General features: G+C 49.1%; 1 long non-coding RNA gene across 1 annotated transcript; it reads right to left on the bottom strand.

Moving 5' to 3' along the window:
• Nucleotides 1–676: 676 nt before the first annotated feature.
• LOC134807826 (uncharacterized) lies at nt 677–2,173 on the bottom strand. The gene is made up of 2 exons (XR_010149169.1): nt 2,062–2,173; nt 677–1,421 (listed from the first exon to the last, which is right to left on the bottom strand). It is a non-coding gene; the product is annotated as an uncharacterized LOC134807826 (long non-coding RNA).
• Between the last annotated feature and the right edge of the window lie 8,137 nt (nt 2,174–10,310).

The following is a 10,310-nucleotide window of genomic DNA, read 5'->3' as shown; positions in this document are numbered from 1 at the left end:
CATGCCCACCCCGAGGTGGCAGCGCGGATCCCAGGGTGGGGGTGGGGGGAGGCGGGCAGCCGCACAGGCCGGCAGGGTCCTCTGCCCAGGTGTGGGGAAGGTGCTGGGCTATGCCTGGCAGCCTCCTCTCTCTCCATCTCCAACTGCCCTGTCCTCTCTGCCTGGGCTCCCAGCTATAAAGCAGGAACAAGCCTCATCCCTTACCTGCCTGAGGGGACATTGAGCAGGAGTGAGATAATGTCTGCTGCAGCTCAGCCTTCCACTGAACGAGGCAGTCTCTAGACGGAGTCTAATTTTACTGCCTAGAGCTCAGCCAGCTCCCTCTGGGGGCCCCTTGCTGCTCCCTGGCCCCTTCTGCAGGATCCACAGGCCCAACCTTGGCTTGGCTGAGGGAGGATCCCGAGGGCCAGCGCCCAGCTCTCGGGCCCGAGGCCTGGGCCTAGATTCATTCTTTCATAGCCCATTGTTCAGGGTTCAAGGAGCCGCCCACCCGCCCGCCCCTGGCATTCTGGTTAAACCAGGAGTCTGGGCGGCCAGGCGTGGCCTGGGCCTAATGAGCAGGGTGTGCCCGGAGGAGTTGTTAGGAGCAGGGCGACAGCTGTGGGCAGGTTCCTACCCACCGGGTGGGCGGGTGGCTTGCACAACAGCCCCCTGTGCGTTGGCGTGCTGCACGGCATTCTTGCCATGTGTTTATTTTTTAAAAACAAATGCTCAACGTTGGTGGGAGTGGTGAAGATATTTCTAAATGTTTCAAAGACATTGTGTTAACATGTTTTAAACCCCGAAGTCTATTGTCTTAGGAAAGTTGGTGCAAGTCTGTAGGATTTCCACCAGTCACAAAGAAGGCAGAATGCCAAAATCATAACAGGTAACCCCTTCCCCATGATTTTCAAAAGGAGGAATCTTCCAGAGTCACTTGGGGATTATGGGCAGGTGGCCCCACCAGGGCCGTCCTCCATGCCTGGTCTGTGGAGGAGGAGCTCCCTGCTCTCAGGGCAAACACAAGTGCATCCCAGCCGCTGGTTTCCTCTCCTGGGCTTGTTGACAGGCGGGTGGAATTCCAGGCCTGCTTGGTTTTCATGCATGGGGCTGTTAACTAGGATCCCTGGCAGCTCGAGGAGTTTTGGACCAAATCAATCCTCCAAGTAATGACCAGGTGAACTCAAGGCACTGTCTGTGTGTCACTGTGTATCTGGGGCAGCCTTTGCTGTATTTGAGAGAAGCCGGTCTCCTGCCTTGCAGCAGAGCGTAGTTTGGTTGGTAGTTGGGGGTGGGTCGTCCTGTTGTTGAAGTACCTCTTTGTGCCCCTGGAGACTTGCATTCTGGGTCCTGCTGTTAGTTGGGAGGTTTCCAGCTTAGAAACATTGTGGTCATCAGATGCCTTAATGGGAAAGCTGTAGAGAGGACAAGGGCAGGTGGGCCTAAGAAGAAAAGAGGTTGGAAGGATGTGTTCTCGCATTCCAGATGGATGCCACATAGGTCTAGCAGCACAGAGGGAGAATCTGGAAACACCAGACTTCAGAGTTGGGTGGGACCCAGCATGGAGGGTGTTCCTCTAGTATCTCTGTCCAATATCATAATCACCCAGGCCGCAGTGAGAGCATGGGCTAAAATTCACGCAGTCATTTCCTTCATGAGATAGCTTTGCAGATCACTGTGGTAGACTCGTGGGATACAGAAAGGTCAAGCCATTCTTGAAAGATCTCTTGTCAACACAACATCCCATCTAGCTCGAGTTCAGATCTCTTATGTGAGCCCCTGACGCTGCGGACCTGCCCCCCCAGCCATCACTCATCCAGCCTTCACAGGGCAGCAGGTGGCCACCATCTCCTCTGCTGAAAATGCCCTTGGAATGAAATGTACACCTCTTCAGTGCCCCCAACCCCTCCCTCCCTCACCGCTCCCATCTAAGCCACTCACTGTGCTCCAGACAAAATGGCCTCCTGCAGGCTGTTGCACATGATATGCTAAGCCTTCCCTTCCGTCTGCCTCTGCAATACACTGTCATTGCTATTCTTATCCCTATTTTTCCTATTTAATTCAGAAAAATTAAAATCCTACCTTCCCTGTCCTGGAAAGCATTCTTGCACCATGCCCTTCAAGTCTGACTCAGTGGAGGGGGCTGCTGGAAGGAGCTGGAAGTTATATTGTTAGGGAGGGGACAGCCATGAGTTGGGAGGTCAGAATAGAAAATCTAAAAGTATTTCCAGTCTTGCAAGTAAGACAACTATCTATTGTGATGAAAAGAGTGACGTCACTTAGTGTGAGACCTTGGGCAAGTTCACCCCGCTTTCTGAGCCTCAAATTCCCCATCTCCAAATTGGGAACCATGAATCCCACCTCTCAGGGGCTTGTGAGGACCCACGGATGTGACCCTCATGAAAGTCTGGACCTGACACGAGGGAGATACATCATGAGCATCAGCCTTCCTTCCCTGGACCTGACACGAGGGAGATACATCATGAGCATCAGCCTTCCTTCCCTGGACCTGACACGAGGGAGATACATCATGAGCATCAGCCCTCCTTCCCCATCCCACAGGCCAGGAGCATCTGTCAGTGCCCCAGTGCTGACTCTACAGGGTACTCTTCGGACTGAGGAGGAGGCAGAGGGCCTCATCAGCGGGGGCAGGGGGACCAGGAGGACTGGGTGTTAACAAATTGCCCAGCACCAGTGGCCGTCATGTTTGTTTCTTAATTAGGCCGAGTTAATGAATGTCGTGGCTCGTGATTCACTGCTTTGGAGGATATATCCCTTTCTGTTTGCCTTCCTCTCACCTGGGCCTGACAGCTGCCACCCCCACGCCACCACCCTCCACGCTCCTCTGCCACACAGCAGGCCTTGGAGTCAGCCCACCTGCTGGAGGGGGTGGCCATACTCAGTCTTGGGCCCCCAGTCCTGCTCCATCGGGGTTCCTGGACTGGCAGAGCCTGAGGGGACAATGGAGAGCCCCTATCAGTGCTGAGGAACTCAGCGTAGAGCACCCTGAGCTAGGCCCTCCCCTGAGCCCCGCTTTACTTTCACAGGTGGCGGGGCAGGCAACGGCCGCACAAGTGTTAGCAACAGAGTCCAGGCCAGCGGGCTGAGGCCCTGGACAGGTGTCGGGAGCCACACTCATGATGCTTCCCCCACCTGCCCCCTTCCCTCTGCCTCCTACAGACAACACACGCCTGAAGCAGGACTGAGCCCTGGGCGCAGTGGATAAGGCCTCTCCTTTTCGTCCGTACAAACCTCTAGGGGACTTGCCATGCTTGTGGGGAGCCAGGTTCTCAGAAAATGGGCTCATGGGTGAGGTCTCCTGAAACTTCTAGCTTCTCCTGGGAGACCAGGGAGGGCAGAGATTTTAAAGTTTAAAAGGGTCCACATGTTCCTCAGTCTGAGAACCAGGCAGTCCTACGGAGAGGCCAGGACTCAGCACTCACTCACTTCTTCAATGCCACTTTCCATACCCACTGTTTAAGAAGTCACCACCTTGGGCCTGAGCTGGGGGTGCTGTAGAGTGGAGCAGGGGCAAGCTGAGGGGGACAGAGGTCTAGCGGCAATTCTGGTGGAGAGTAAGCTCAACCTCTGGACAATCCAAAGACATTTCCTCCATGTGCCTTCCTCCAATGCCACTTTTTATTTTCTGAATTGTCTGCAAGGAGAGTGAGATGTTGGGCACTGCAGCCAGAAAGACCTTGTCCTCTGCCTGGGACAGACGGAAGGATGGGCCAGAACCAACATCCTTGTCAGGGAGACTCAGGGCAAGTGGGACCGAACAGCTTCAGGCTTCGGCGTCCCCACCGGCTGGCCCCTCCACCAAGCAGGTTCGCAGGAAGACAGCATGACACAGGAGGAACACAGTCACCTTGAAAGGCACCTGTTGACTCCCTAAGGTGCCTGGGCTCAGGGTGTGGGGTGGGGATGGGGGAGGGAAAAAGTAAAAAAGATCCGATGTGGAGACACAAGAAACCAGGCTCTTTGGGGAGAAATTCATCAGGAAGTAGTTCTGGAACGTCTTTCTCCCAGTAAGCAGCACAAGCCATGCAGGCATTCGGAGGGGAGAACTTCTGCCCTCCAAACCCATGATGGTGCCATATGGAAAGTGATGATGCCACTGGAAGGCACCAATTGCCACTGGACAAGACACTGTGGTGTCTTGAGAGCAAGAACACCAGCCTGTTTTTTATTTTATTTTATTTATTTTATTTTACTCTGGTTAACTATATAAAAGATTTATCTTGCCTCTTTTATTTTAATAAACTAGATAAATATTGTATTAAGAAATCAAGTTGTTGGCTGGGTGCAGTGGCTCACACCTGTAATCCCAGCACTTTGGGAGGCGGAGGTAGGCAGATCACCTGAGGTCAGGAGTTCGAGACTAGCCTGGCCAACATGGTGAAACCCTGTCTCTACCAAAAGTACAAAAATTAGCTGGATGTGGTGGTGCACACTTGTAATCCCAGCTACTCGGGAGGCTGAGGCAGGAGAATCGCTTGAACCCAGGAGGTGGAGGTTGCAGTGAGCCAAGATCGTACCACTGCACTCTAGCCTGGGCGACAGAGGGAAACTCCGTCTCGAAAAAAAAAAAAAAAAAAAAGAAATCAAGTTGTTTGTGTTTAAATACTCATGAGTAAGGTTTGTTAGGTTTTATGTGCTAGCATTTTTTAAAATTTTTTATTTTTAAAATGTAATAAAATACACATAACATAAAATGTACCGTCCCTTCCATCTTCAGAGTACAGTTCAGACAGTTCAGTCACATTAAGTATATTCACATTGTATGCAACCAATCGCTTTTTCATCTTAGGAAACTGAAACTCTGTACCCATTAAACAAAAATTCCCCATTTTCCCCTCTCTTCTGCCCCTGGCAACTGTTTTTGTGTGTGTGTGTTTTGTTTGTTTTTTTGTTTGTTTGTTTGTTTTTGAGGTGTACTCTAGAGACAGTGAGATGCGTCGATCTTAAGTGTAAAACTCACTGAGTTTTGACAGACATGTACACCCATGCAACCACAATTCCAATCAAGATATAGCATATTTGCTTCACTCCACTAGGTTGCCTTTTTACCTTCTTCGTCAATCTCCAACCCCACCCTGAGGCAACCAACGTTCTGATTTCTATCATCACAGATCCTTTTTGGAATCATCTCATATGCACTCTTTTGTGTTGGCTTCTTTCTTCCACACAATGTTGACATTTGTCCATGTTGCATTGTTTGTTCATTTTTATTGTTCAGTAGTGTTCCATTGTATGAAGAAACCACAATGTATTTATCTATTTATCTACCTGTTCATGGTCATGTGGGTAATTTCCAATTTTTGCTAATAAAGGAATAAAACTGCTATGGACATTTTTGGACAAGTTGTTTTTTGGGTGAAAATCTGTTTTTATTTCTCTTGGGGCAATACTTGGTTGTGGAATTGGTGAATCATAGGGTTGGTGTATGTTTAACTTTCTAAGAATCTGCCAAACTGTTTTCCAAAATGGTTGTACCATTTTGTACCCTCACCAGTGTGTGTTACAGTTGCTTCACGTCCTCACCAGCATTTGGTATTGTTGGTCATTTTCAGCTTAGCCATTCGAGTGGGTGTGAAATGTTACTGCTGTGGTTTTAATTTGCATCTCCTGATTAAGCACAATGAGGTTGAGCAATTTTCATTTGTTTACTGGCCCTTTGTAATGTTCTTTTGTGACGTGTCTGTTCATGTCCTTTGCTCCCTTTTATTTATTAGGCTTTAAAAAATCATTTTATTCTTGATTTGTGAGTATTTATATATTCTAGATACCAGAACTTTGTCAGATATATGTTTTGTGTGAATATTTTTTTCACAGACTGACTTGCCTATTTTCTTAAAAACGTCTTTCCAAGAAAAAGAAAACAAAAATGGCCAGGTGTGGTGGCTCACACCTGTAATCCCAACACTTTGGGAGGCTGAGGTGGGAAGATGGCTTGAGGCCAGGAGTTAGTTCCAGGCCAGCATGAGAAACACAGGGAGACCCTATCTCTACAAAAAAAAAAAAATCAAATAAAAACCAACAAAAGAGTTTAAAACAACAAAAAATTGATAATGTCCAATCTACAAATTATTTCATTTTTTAATAGTTTGTGATTGTTTTTCTTTGTGTGTGATCTGTTTAAGAAAGCTTTGCCTTCCCAAAAGTCATGAAAATTCTCTCCTCTGTTCTTTTTTAGAAGCTTTATAGTTTTAGATTTTTTGTTTAGGACTATAATCCATCTACTTTTTTTTTTTTTTTTAGACAGGGTCTGGCTCTGTTACCCAGGCTGGAGTGCAATGGCGCATTCTGGGCTCACTGCAATCTCTACCTCCTGGGCTCAAGCCATCCTCCCACCTCAGCCTCCCAAGTAGCTGGGACTACAGGTGCATGCCACCAGGCCCAGCTAATTTTTTGTATTTTTTGTAGAGACAGGGTCTCGCCATGTTGGCCAGGCTGGTCTGAACTCCTGATCTCAAGCGGTCCGCCTGCCTTGGCCTCCCCAAATGCTGGGATTACAGGCGTGAGCCACTGTGCCTGGTGCAAAATAATTTTTGAGTATGATGTGAGGTAAGGGTCAATGCTCATTTTTTAATATCCAGATGTTCTAGCATCATTTAAAATTAAAAAGACTTTCCTTTCCCCCATTGAATCACATTGGTGCCTTTGTTGGGAGTCAGTTGAGCACATACACATGGTCTCACTCCTAGGCTTTCTATTCTGTTTCCTTGATCTCCTTGTCTATTCTGACACCAATACCTTATTGTCATGATTACAATAGCTTTACAGCAAGTTCTAATTCAGGTAGTGAAGATGCTCCATGGGGTACTGCATATACATATTTTGTTCTTGTTGTTTTGTTTTGTTTTGTTGAGACAGGGTCCCACTCTGTTGCCCAGGCTGGAGTGCAGTGGGGTGATCATAGCTCACTGCAGCCTTGACCTCCAAGGCTCAAACGATCCTCCTGCCTCAGCACCCCAAATAGCTGGAACTACAGATGCACACCACCGTAGCTGGCTAATTTTTGTATTTTTTTAGAGATGGGGTTTCGCCATGTTGCCAGGCTGGTCTTGAACTTCCGGGCTCTAGCAATCTACCCGCTTTGGCCTCCCAAAGTGCTGGGATTGCAGGCATGAGCCACTGTGCCCAGCCTGTGCAGCATATTTTTGAAATATCAGCCCATTCCTCCCAGTATTTATTCTTTGCCCTTTTCACCACCAGTTCTGAGCTGATTACCAAGGGGGAAGTGGATATAACAGGATACAAGGCAGAAAAAAGGGGTGCCTTTCTGGCTTTGGTTTCAAAGCCCAAGTCCTAAAAGGAACAGAGTCACAAAGTTTGGAGAAAACAGATGACAGAGAGCAGCTCCCACTCCCGCTTCCAGCCAACCACCCTTCTAAGACTAGCGAAAAATCCCCTAGGTGGGGAGGAGAGAGAAGAACAGGAGGGAATTAGAGAGCAGCTCCGCACCCCTATATCTTGGGTTAGGGTCTCAGGAGCCAGCCAGATCTCACAGAGGGGACAGACAAGGCTTGCAGAGCCTCCCCTGGCTCTGATCAGTGCGGGAGCAGCAGCATGAATTCTAGACCCTTAGTATGACCTGGAGAGAGGTGCACACTGAAGGATCTGTAAGATCAGAACAGCAGCCATCCCAGCAGAGGCCTGCATGAGGAAAGTCTCCCCAATTCCTTAGCTCTTGGTGAACCTCCTAGAAAATCACTCCCAACACTGAGAAGAGTGAGCAGGAAAACCTGCATTGACTGGGTAATTTTCTGCCATTCTGGTGGTGAGGTATCTCAGCTGAGTTATAGGAAGGGAAAGAAGGTAATATTTTTTGAACACCTGAGTTAGTTACTTAAGGTTTATTCCAGCTTTATATGGAACTTCTAACACCCTACATTTTAAGGACTAAGCCTAATGTTAATACAGAGTGGTGATGAGGAGGGAACCACCCACTCCGCTGGGAGAGGAGCTGGTGGGGAGGAATTGGGAGAGCCTGGGCCAGTAGGCTTCCCTGCCTCACTTATTCTCAGCTCTGTGTTTGGGATATCACAGTGCCATCAAGCAACTCAGCTTCATAATGGGTTCCTCTGAGTTCTATTCCTCTGTCCTGCAATGCTTTAATCAAGTCCTGCCTCTTGATGCGTCACTTTCATCTTGAGCAACTCAATGGACATTCAGTCCTCAAGATCTGCATGGAGCAAAGTTTGAGGGTGAGCCCCATCTCTCGCACGGCAGTGACTATTTGGGAAGCTAAGGCTCCAGGTGAGGACACTGTCTTGTGCCGGGTGAAGAGGACATTGAGGTGGGGCTGCCTCATGCTTCACAGTCCTAGCGTTATTTTCCATGCCATCTGTGTTCTGACTAAACCCACTTTAGGTATGGGGAAACTGATGCTTCAGCCCTATTTATTGCATGCCAGGAAAGTCTAGTTCGCATGTTGTTTTGCTTATGTTAGCATGTTCACCTTGCACAGTAACTCCAAGAATGTAAAAAAGACACTTCAAAATGCATTGAATAAATACCTTCCTTTGCTGTGATCCCATGTCCACCAAATGTTCTGAAATGAGACACATGGAAAATGGAAAACAGACCAAAAATATTTGCTTGACTGACATTGTGGATTAGGGTGTCCACGAGAGTATAAACACACACACCCACTACACACACACACCCACTACACACACGCACCCTGCAGAGTGGGCCCCAGGATTAGGGACCTTCCACAGCAACCAAGGCTGGCTGCCAATTTCAGAGCAGCCCCTGGGCCTGGCTCTGCTGGAGTGAGGCCAGGAGTGCCTGGGTCTGAGGAATGCACTCACCTGGAGCTCAGAAGGAGCCCCTGCACCCTCTACCTGGGCAGCCCAGAAAGGTGTTGGGGCTGTCACTCCACACTGAGAGGGCATCACCACTCAGGGGCTTGGAAGAAGGGGGAATGGGTCAGGACTTTTAGTTCGTTGCTAAATGAAGCCTAACTCCCCTCTGGGGTCCTGTGGCCTGGACCCCTGGTGCAGGTCCGCGGTGGCCTTGCTCAAGGGAGCACTGAACTCATTCACCCTCCCAGCAGTCAAACCATGATGCGCAAGAGCCTCTTACTCATCCTGAAGTCATCAGTCATGTTTCCAAGAGTGTGAGTAATTCAGGGAGGGAGGGAGAGAGGGCTCCAGCTGGGGGTGGGATGATGCTGAAGAGGTGATGTGGCCCAGAAGGAGCCCTAATTCCTCTTACTCCAAAGCTGGAAATGCTCTTCTTTTTGAGAAGAGATGTCTCCTTAATCTGCTCCCAATGGGGTGTGTGTGTGTGTGTGTATGTGTGTGTGTGTGTGTGTGTGTGTGTGTATGTGTAGAATACTGGCAGCTTAAAGAAACTGGAAACCAAAGCAACAAGGACTTCTCCCTTCATTCCCAGGAGCTGAGAAGGTGTGCTGGCTCAGAGGACGGAGGCCAAGTGGGCACTTTTTTTACTTATTAATAAAATATGCATTCAGGCAGGGCACAGTAGCTCAAGCCTGTAATCCCAGCACTTAGGGCGGCCGAAGCGGAAGGATCGCTTGAGCCCAGGAGTTTGAGACTAGTCTGGGCAACATAGTGAGACCCTAGCCCTAAAAAAATTTGAAAAATTAGCTGGGGGTGGTGGCACACAACTGTGGTCCCAGCTACTCAGGAGGCTGAGGTGGGAGGATTGCTTGAGCCCAGCTGGTCAAGGTTGCAGTGAGCCATGATTGTGCCACTGCACTCCAGCCTGGGTGACACAGTGAGACTCTGTCTCAAATACAATGCAATACAATAAAGTATGTACTCATATTTGTCCAGCACTTTATTCCATTTTGAGCCTTTGAGGGGAACAAGTTAGGTATTGTTATCTCCATTTTATAGCCAAGGAACTGAAGCTCAGGGCAGTCATGTAAGCTGCTAGTGTCCTATCACAGGCAACTACTGGAGCTGGGATTTGAACCCAGGTCCCTTAATGACTAGTCCAGCCCCTACATCCCTGGACTGTGAGGGCTTCCTCTAAACAGAGGGCTCTATTAGCCTTTTGACTTGTTTTCTATCCAAGATCATCTTTCAGCAAGTGGGCTCAGCCTGGACCCAACAATTGTCCCTTGCCTTCCTAGACCACACTCTTACAGAGGTCCTGGCCGTGGGTACTCCTGGGGGATGCTCAGTTCCAGGTCACTTTCCCCTCCTCCTAGCCTGGGACTTGACCCAGGAGAGCTGGCTGCCTTCAGAGGAGAACCTTTTCCAAGGCAGTCACAGGGGAGAGAGCCAGGCAAACCCCGCTAGGATGGAGAGTCAGTGGGTGGGTCTGCCCAGACAGTGGGAGTTGACCAAGCA

The sequence above is a fragment of the Pan troglodytes genome, chromosome 12, assembly GCF_028858775.2.
Source record: "Pan troglodytes isolate AG18354 chromosome 12, NHGRI_mPanTro3-v2.0_pri, whole genome shotgun sequence".
Taxonomy (NCBI): Eukaryota; Metazoa; Chordata; class Mammalia; order Primates; family Hominidae; genus Pan; species Pan troglodytes.
Note: the sequence above shows the minus strand (reverse complement) of the source record. Positions and strands in the feature narration are given on the sequence as shown.